Consider the following 7,564-nt stretch of genomic DNA (forward strand, 5'->3'; position numbering starts at 1 on the left):
AACTCCTCTAATTCAGATTTTTCATTCGAAGACAGACCGGCACCTCCGTGAGATTGCTGTTGCATCCCCTGTGGCTGAAATTGCTGCCTTGGTGCAAACTGTTGTCGAAAACCAGAAGGATTAAATTGCTTGTTTCCAAACTGCGGGTATGGCTGTTGTGGTTGTTGCATACCATCCTGATTATTACTCCAGCTAAAGTTAGGCTGGTTGCGGTTGTTAGGACGATACGTGGTAGGAACTAGTTGCTGCGACCTCTGAAAGTTGCTCACAAACTGAGCTGATTCACTAGATATAGCACATTACTCTGTCGCATGCGAACCTGCACAAAGCTTACAAACACTAGTTATTTGATGAACACCATATTGGTCAGAGAATCGATCTTCATAGTCGACGCTTTTAGATGAGCAACAATAGCCGTAGTTGTGTCCACCTCCAGGATTCCTGCTACCTTTCCTTGTGGTAGTCTCTGAGTTGTATTCTGATATTCATTAATGGCCATCATCTCAATTAGCTCATAAGCTTCCTCATAGCTCTTAGCCCATAAAGCTCCACTCGATGCTGCATCGAGCATTGGTCTTGACTGTGTTTCCAAACCATTATAAAAGCAATTTATCACCATCCAGTCAGGCATTCCATGATGAGGACACTTCCTAAGCATCTTCTTGTAGCACTCCCAGGCTTCACATAGAGATTCACCTGATTGTTGCGTAAATTGTGTAAGAGCATTCCTAATTGCAGTTGTTTTTGCCATAGGGAAGAATTTAGTAAGAAATTTATGAGCAAGATCCTCCCTTGTTGTAATAGAACCTGGTGGTAGAGAGTGCAACTAGCTCTTAGCTTTATCCCTCAGAGAAAATGGGAAAAGTCTCAGTTTCACAGCATCATCCGAAACACTGTTGAAATTGAAGGTGTCACAGATCTCGATGAAATCCCTAATATTCATATTGGGATCTTCCGTTGGAGAACCCCCAAATTGGACTTAATTCTTTACCATTTGAATCATGCCAAGCTTGATTTCAAAGGTATTAGCTGCAATGGCTGGTCTAACAATGTAGACCGAATGTCATTGATTTTTGGTTGAGAATAATCCTTCAACGCTTTCGTTTCTGCTGCTGGTTCTCCCATTGCAACAAAAACTTCTTCTTCAACTTTTTTAACTTCTTCAAAAATTTATTTTTCCTCTTCTTCAACCTCGTCTAGAGCGCTCTAGAGTACCTGAAACACACGAACAAAGTAAACCTTGTAAGAAAATAATCCGAGTCAGTGAACTTTAACGACCACTGATGACAAGCACATAAACTAATTTAACACTGATCCCCATCAGCGGCGCCAAAAACTTGTTTGCAATAAAACACATGCGAAAATACATGCAAGTGTACGCCATCATATATAGTATAAGATTTAAGTCAAGTTCGTTCCCACAGAGACTGGATTAGGTTAAGTTCAGATTATGCACATATGCAACAATGTATGATTATCATTCACTGCTAAGACAAGTAACAAATTTGAGTTGATTAACTACTTAAGAGATTATACTAGCATGCATTAACTAAGAGATTAAAAGTGAATTACTTATATGAGAATAAAATATGAGATTCTAACTTCATTAAATACTTCATTCTAAGTTTATGTCTTTATCAATTGTATGCGATGGTGATGATAACTAATCAGATAACATGAAATTAGTATACGCTATCTTTCGATATACGTATACCCTACTACTAAGCATCCACAATCAAGATAGAAGTTGAGTAGACACCAATAATGCTTAGATCCTATATGTCTATAAGATTTGAAAATATAACGGTTTAAGAACAAGTTATCTATTATAATTACATAGGGTGTGTAAGATGGTTAAAATTACTCCACGAATTATGCATGTCAATTCATATATAAACCTATGCTAGCATGGCAAGTTCTAAACCTCTATATTCACTGTCGCTTCAATTGATATTAATAACCAATCTTAGATATTAGCTACGCATCAAAGACGAATAAGCACAACCAAACTAGAAGATCATAAATCACCACATACTAAAGATTTCAAATAATCAACTACTGAAATCCATAAATAAATCCGCTAGAACCCCATGACAACGATTAGTTCATGATCGAATATATCGTCACCATGGATTACGTTAAAAACATGGTAATAAATAAGTTCATAATACTACGATAGAATATATAAAAGTACTATGGTTTAGAACAAATAAAAAACAAGTATCCAAAATAATCACCTAAATCGAAGAATACAAAAGTGAAAACTAAATCTTCTTCTCCTTAGCCGTCTTGTGTGCTTTAGGTCTTTTCAATGTTCTCCCTGGCTTCCTCCTTATTAAAAACGTCTTGTTTTCATTATATATAAGCCCCGGTTGACCTGGACTCTTCAAATCACCCAATCAGATTTAAATCAGGATTCTGCAGCAAATGTATGGCGTGGGAGCGCTCTACCTAGCACGGGCGCTGTCTTACTGGATTAACTGGCGTGGGCGCTGTAAGAACCCAAATTTTTGACATCGGTAAAAGACCTTTATGAATGGTAATATAATAACTTAAATTTTTGAGACCTTGTGAAACGTTTAATGAATAGTAACCCTGACGGACGGGAAAAACTTTTGAGCCCACACTATGTAGTGCATGAGAAAATAAGTTTCAGAGTTGATATTACGATTATACGTACCAAATGAGTGTATGTAAACACTATTAGTTTTCGAAGAAAATGAACTTTGAAAAACGACCGTATTTGCGACCCATCGAGGATTACGGGGATCACAATATAATTACGAGATTAAAACCCTATGGATTTATATTCAAGTATGATAATTAAAAATACAAGGAATAAATACTAAAGGAATTACGTCGCGAACCATTTACGATTAAGTATTACGAAAACGTTTAAGCGACCGAGCGAATGCGTAAATAATTAAATAAACGTAACGCACTAACTAAACCATGTTAAGAAAGTAACCATGGTTACTTTATCAAATAGTAAGCTAAAACAGCTTAACTCCTAAGCTGACTCTTTAAATTGGAACGCTTTTATTTACGCTCCTAGACTCTAATATATAGAAAAGACAATTAATCAACACTTAATCACACAATTATAATCACTTCACATAAATCACACTTTATTGACTTAATTACGTCGCAAAATTCTCAGTCGTCACAAACCTTCTAGCTAAAGTTAGGTAGATTTGCATGCAAGGACAAAGTGGTAACTTGGCTAGTAGAATGAAAGTGAGTGGGGTTGGAAATGCCTTCTTTGCCCATTAGTTGCATGGAAGAGTATTTGCATGCAAGGGTAACCATGTAATTTTATAATTACTAAGCAACTAATTTTCAAAGATTTATTTTTATAAAATAAAATAAAAGTTCAAAAATTATAAAATTGATACCATAAAATAACTTGGATTTTTAGAAATTTTATGAGATCACTTTTGAAATTTGTGAATGAAATATTTTTTTTAAAAAAAATTCCAAGGTATAGAATATTCCTTATAAATAAAAAATAAGGGCAATTAATAAAACTCTTGCTTTGAAAAATTTATATTCTACATAAAGCAATTTATAATGCAGAAATTTTCATTCACACAAACGTACAATCATTAAGTATATTTATAATCGGCTCTAATATTTTACAGAGTTCACAAATAATATTACACAAAATGCCGGTCGTAACATCTGATCCACGGTAAAACAAAATTCAAATCAAAATATTATTCGACCAGTTAAAATAAAATAATATATACTACTAAATAAATTCGACTTTAAACAACATTTAAATTAAAATTAATATAATTTGCTGGATTTGATCAGTATAATGAGTCTTGGGATTAAAAAATTAAAATAAAAGTAAATGTAAATCGTATACTATTGAACTGGGATAAAGTTTACCGTTTAAAGTTAAAAAATATGTTGGATAAACCAACATAAAAATAACAATAGTACTATAAATTTCAATTAGTAATATTATTATAGTAATATCCTTTTAGTTATATCCTTTTAGAGGAAAGTTCTACGAAGACCACTATTTCATCGGAGACCTTGGAGACCACGTATGTTTTGCAATCAAAACACTATAAAAATATTATTTTGTGAAGTATGTTCTGAAATTGTTGTAGATCCTTTCATTATAGTAAGTAAAATGTATATGTTCTACAAGTTGAACAAATATTTTGTAAACTAAACATGTTTCGATGTATTAAATATTTTATAAAATTTTACTTGCACTACATATATGATATGCAAGATTTTGAATAAAATAATAATCTTTGTAGAGTATGGTTAGCAAAATAATACATTTTGCAAATTTTTATGTAATTTACTTGCGGAATATAAGTGGGATCCAAGGTCTCCAAAGAAAAGGTAGTTCGTCATATCCTTTATATATAATAAGTGTAATAGACTTCTTATCCAAAAATTTGGTCATGTACTGTCAAAATAATCTCAACCGTCGATCTGATATAATCACTACAAAATCTGCTAGTTTATGCGACTGGAAAAAACGTCGTATATATGTATATATGCGTCGTATATAATATATACGATGACCTTGCGACGGAAAAGTTCCTTTTGGATAAAATCTTGTCGGATAAAATCTTGTCATATATACCATATGGTTGGGAAACTTTCGTCATTTATAATTTATGCAACGGGTCTTTGATGTCCCTCGTATATATCTTATGCGAGGAACTATTTTCGTGTTCTATAGTTTGTAAGACGATAGCTTATTCTTGTTGTAATTCTCATTTATAATGGATTTTCTTCCGCGGTATAAGTATTTGCGACAGGCATGCTTCATGCCTTATATATAATATTTGATGGATTTTTAGTTAACTTTTTTCATCGCAAAAGGCTATTTTTTGAAAAGAAAAATTAGTTGATATTTATACCATTCATAACACATCCCATAAAATAAAAAATATATGTCCAAACCAATATCAAGAGTTAAAATCTCAATTGCACAAATATAAAATGGTGTTAGTGTTACCAAACAGAAATGCATTTTTAAAGTACTAATATCATACTTAATTCAAAAACTAAACAACCGGCTAACTTAGCCCCTGATCATCAAAATACTTTTAAAGCTCTCTATGTAGATGAGTACTTTGAGCTCGTAATTCACAGCTAAAAGTCAACCTGCTATATCAAAAAAAATAGATATATTATTGTATTAGTACATGATTTATCAAATAATCTATTTGGTATTAAATCTTGACATTATGCTGACATGAACGAGGAGTTATCAAATTTCAATATACAACAAAAAGGTAAAAAAAAAAAGCAAAATAAACCACACCGTGGCTTGGTAAAAAACCAAACAATATTACAGGAGAAAAATAGTGACCAGATGTATTTAAATTCTTCAGTCAATAATTGTTTCTCATTTTTTGTTCAGTATTCAGATGTGATGAATAAGGAATCTTTTTTGTTTCAGAATTTAGAATTGACTAATCAGTAAACCACCTCCTTTTCATACTCCTGATGCATAGCTTTGCTTCTTTAAACATTATATGTCATGTATTATGGCCAGATTTTTTCTACTTGAAACTTAAGATAACTAGAGTTTCCTTATTGCTTATATCACATGAAACTATCCTTGGATCCCTCTCTATTATTTGTTCTTACTGTAAATATCTGCTACATCTACTCTATTACTATAATTTCCATCCTTATACTACTGTAATTCATCTTATAAACTCAAGAAATACTAAAATACTTTAAATCTCATATCAGGAACCACCGGTTCCTGACAATGGATAAAAAAGGTCCAAATTTTCAGTAGTTTAATACTTACTCTATTTTTCACTCACAATAGGAAAGATCTTTATTACGAAACATTTAAAAATCTAGACCCATAATACAAAATCAAGTACATATTTTAAAATAGTTGTAAAATATATAAGTGAGTGTGGGAAACATGATTGCATATATGTGATCATCATTGCAATGTAAGAAGAAACACAAGGAAATATAAAAGTCAAATTAAAACCAAGCTAGATAAAAAGTCAAAACATGACTAGAGTTAGAGCCAACACAGTTATAGCCTCTTCCATAGATAAATTCACAACTTAGATATCTAGCTGAAATATCGTAATTATCATATAAATCTTGCAACTAAGTCATGACAATAAATATAAGTATGAAATAATTTACCAGTTTTTTTATTGTAGTTGTGAAAACATTTCTTTTTTAAAGGCTTCTATTCTCAATTCCATTTCAATCCTGCATGCTTCTCGTTCAGCTTGAATGCGAGCCTCTGTTTCCTATTTTTGTAGTTCAAATTTTTCCTCGAATTCTACACGAATTGCTGCAACTATTTCAGCTGATGTAGTTAAAACTTTAGACCTTCTTCCATATACCATACCCGGTGTGATACCATGTCCCAAGCAACACATTCTTCCATGTTTATCTTCACCAAATTTTTCAATAAATAAATTCTCTAGTTCTTCAAGAGTATCTTTGTTAGCTTCTTTCAATTCCTGTCTTGAAATCTCAAGCTCTTTCTGTAATCAAACATTTTAAAGTAAAAACCCAAAGCATGTAGAAATGGCAGCAAAGAGATTATTAGTAATGATATTACATTATTTATGAGTAGTAGTATACTTACAGCGTAGTAATATCTTTTGCACCTTTACGAGAGGCTATAAACATGCTAATGCGGTCAGTAACCTCCCCTTGTCAGCCCTCTTCACCAAATAAGAGATTAACAACTCATAGTGTATTAGTAGAAAGTTCACTTAATATAATTAAAAATATAATGATTTTTTTTATTATTACCTCTTTCTTTAGCACAACCATCGGTTTCTTTCTAGTATGATGCAAAAATTCTTCCTTGGATCGATTCTCTTTATTTTGTTGTGCTCTTTTCTAAAAAGAATTAAAGATTAATTTTTTAAGCACATCAAACCCTTTGTACTTCGTATTAAAAATTACATTTAAAATTTATCTCCATATCTTCTCTCCCCCACATGGATACCAGCACGGCCCATTGACTCTCAACGACACTAGCTGGACAATTAGCTAGTCTTTCTTCATTAGTGGTCTATGCATAATAACCATTTTTCTTAACACAATTTTTTCAATCCTGCCACTGATCACCCATACTATCAATGCAATGTTTTTTCTCTTTCATGGGCACATTGTTAGATATTGAGTGCAACACAGAAGGGGGTGAATGTGTTTTTTTGATTTTTGGACTTTTTAAAACTGATTTGGAAAGGTGGTGAACAAAGCAGTTTGATGGACCAGATTCGTGGTCGGACCAGATTCGTGGTCATAATAGGCCAATGCATGCCTTGGATCCAGTATATAGAGCAAAGCTGGGAGCCTTGGGTTTTTTAAGTAAAAGTGAATATCCAATTCTAATCATTGCTTATCAGGAAACTTAATTCCCTATGTCATTTCAATTGATCATTATTAAATCTCAGTGTTGTCATTGTGACTTGATGAGCTAGTTAGCTCACTCTTGTGAATCTGTTTATGTTCTTTTCCAGTCAAAAAGAAAACTAGTGGTGGCGAGGATCCCCAGTCGAGTTTGCAAGATAGGTTTTCAGGTTGAAAT

General features: G+C 32.6%; 1 non-coding gene across 1 annotated transcript; it reads left to right on the plus strand.

The window, feature by feature from the left end:
- Nucleotides 1-629: 629 nt before the first annotated feature.
- Nucleotides 630-736, plus strand: LOC141715506 (small nucleolar RNA R71). Its single transcript, XR_012572266.1, has one exon. It is a non-coding gene; the product is annotated as a small nucleolar RNA R71 (small nucleolar RNA).
- Nucleotides 737-7,564: the final 6,828 nt, after the last annotated feature.

The sequence above is a fragment of the Apium graveolens genome, chromosome 3, assembly GCF_009905375.1.
Source record: "Apium graveolens cultivar Ventura chromosome 3, ASM990537v1, whole genome shotgun sequence".
Taxonomy (NCBI): Eukaryota; Viridiplantae; Streptophyta; class Magnoliopsida; order Apiales; family Apiaceae; genus Apium; species Apium graveolens.